Source organism: Prunus dulcis, chromosome 1, assembly GCF_902201215.1.
Source record: "Prunus dulcis chromosome 1, ALMONDv2, whole genome shotgun sequence".
Lineage (NCBI taxonomy): Eukaryota > Viridiplantae > Streptophyta > Magnoliopsida > Rosales > Rosaceae > Prunus > Prunus dulcis.
In genome coordinates this window covers 3,180,974-3,183,242 of record NC_047650.1, presented here as the reverse complement: position 1 = coordinate 3,183,242, position 2,269 = coordinate 3,180,974, and the positions used below count along the sequence as shown (strand labels likewise).

Sequence of the window (2,269 nt, the reverse complement as noted above, 5' to 3'; positions counted from 1 at the left end):
ACTAATTCTTGATATATTAGCATAAAAACTATGAAAATAATTGTTAAGAATTTTCTTTTTGTTGAGGGTTGTGAGGAAGAAGAACTGATGGAATTAAAATTATAAAAGGGGGTAGGCCTTAAAATTTGGTATTAAATGAGTCAAACTTTTTGGTTACAATATGCAAAACGTCACACCCCGCAAAAGTATTTTCACATGGAATGTACACAAAATGACTGCTATTATCACATGGAATGTATTTTTTTTTAAAGAAAAAAGGTGAAGTAACATTGACAAAGCCACATTCTGGCCTAAAATCTTTGCTCAAAGCCCATATTGAAACCCCAACAAGAAAAAAAAATAAAATAAAATAAAATTAACGGCCATGATTTGAGGTGGGAGCCCATGTACAAATCAAATGCGTTTTGAGTAATTTACTTATCAAACCAAACTTCCCACCAAAATCCCATATCAACAAGATATTGATTTTGTTTTGGCTCTCATCGATCTTATATAATTGTAATTCAAGTTTTGTTTGGAATTCTATATATTCGCAGTTTGAAAGAGTAACTGACAGAGGGTCTTTTTGCTTTTGACTAGAGCTACCTGTATACAAGTAAGTTTCTCAACCTTCTTGGACTTGGAGGTCCTTGGATTTAAGATTGAACAAAACTTTGAAAGCTGAGTCTTATTTGTTTATTCTCCTTTTTGTTTGAGTTTGTAACTATTTTGACTTGTTTATGTTAGATATAGTTCTTTAATTTACTATAAGGTGCTACTTGTTAAGACTATTCGAGGTTTTATTTCAAAGATATACGCTTAATTTTTTTGTTCTTTTTTTTTGAAATTCAAGGAGTGGAAGGATGAGGGTCGAACTTTTATGGTGAGCTAGCTCTATCACTAGAGCTTTAAACTCACCACGATAATAATATAAGTGCGCACATCTTAATTTTGGTTATTTATTAACTTGAATCTAATAACTTTCATGATCTTGTTATATAACATTTTAACTGGACCACAAATCTGATTGTGGGTTTTGGATTTTGTCATGAATGCTAACAAGGTAATTACAAAAATCCACAATTGAATGGAAAATCCAGAAAAATATGTACATATTAAAAATTGTAATTTATAAAATACTAATTCGTTTTCCCCTGTTTAAAATTCATGTCACATATATTTTCAGGTAACCACAAAGAACTGAAAAAGTGAAAGAACATCAGGTGGGCTCTGATATATTATGGAAATGGACAAGGAGAAGGAATGTTTGACTATGCCTCAAGCTTTGGGAATTTGCATGTATTTTTGCTTCACAGGTGCTATATGGGGATCATTTTGTTTGATTAAGATTATGAAGAGCAATGAAGACCATAAACTATCATTAACCTTGGTCGTTTACTTCATTGTTGTTCGTCATATTTTGGTCATTTTTTTCTTCGCAGTAACTACGAAGTTTTTTGTTGAAGTGGTGCATGAAGTCATAACCAGACAAAGAAAAGTTGAGCCTCCCTGGACTGTGGAGGCAGGGGAGTGTAAATCCATGGTTTAGTAGTCAAGATATGGATGTTTGAACAGTTCAAATCATGGATGACGTGAAAGCGTGTTGTGTGCTTGCTTGAACTTATGTGTTCTAGTCTCTCAGCACGCGCTTTCGGCCCCACATACATTAGCAATTTCTTTCTTTACAATAAAATTGTTAGTTATTTGAAGAAAGATGCTCAATCCAACTTCTAAAACTCATTGTCACAATTTCTTTTTTCCTCTGGCCATTCCAAGTAAATCTAAATTTGATCAGATGGCGTTGCAGATTTTGGAATCTAAGTGTCAGAAAATAAGATGTCACAAAATCAACTGAAACATTGTTGATCTTCTGCAAATTGAACTAGATTTAAGTATATCCTACAATAATTCAACCGTATGATAGAACTGGCAGTAAGAAAGAAAATCGACCGCTTCATAGTACTAATTCAGCTAGAAACTTATACAAAGGATACTAATCAGGAAACCATTTTCACAAAATGAGTGTAAGAGCTCCAATCAAACATAGAAAAGGGAAGAACAAAATTAGGTGTTCTAGGCCTGCTTGATTACCCCCGATCTAGCCTTCAGATTGAGAAAGATTGCCCTGAAATAAGCAAGTTAAGAATGAGTAGGTTTAGTTGCACAATGATCTGAATTGCATTAGATATTTATGACACAAGTAAAAAATATGCCACAAAACGCTATATATATTCTTTTGCTTTTAAAATTAATATAGGGTTTCATGTTAGTATTAACTCTATGATCATTC

The 2,269-nt window shown here is 32.8% G+C and overlaps 1 long non-coding RNA gene across 2 annotated transcripts; it reads left to right on the top strand.

The window, feature by feature from the left end:
- The first annotated feature begins 362 nt into the window (after positions 1–362).
- Positions 363–1,728, top strand: LOC117614513. Of its 2 annotated transcripts, XR_004583882.1 has the most exons (3): positions 363–595; positions 833–862; positions 1,166–1,728. It is a non-coding gene; the product is annotated as an uncharacterized LOC117614513 (long non-coding RNA). The 2 variants fall into 2 exon arrangements; XR_004583881.1 differs by lacking the exon at positions 833–862 and having other exon boundaries at positions 401–595.
- Positions 1,729–2,269: the final 541 nt, after the last annotated feature.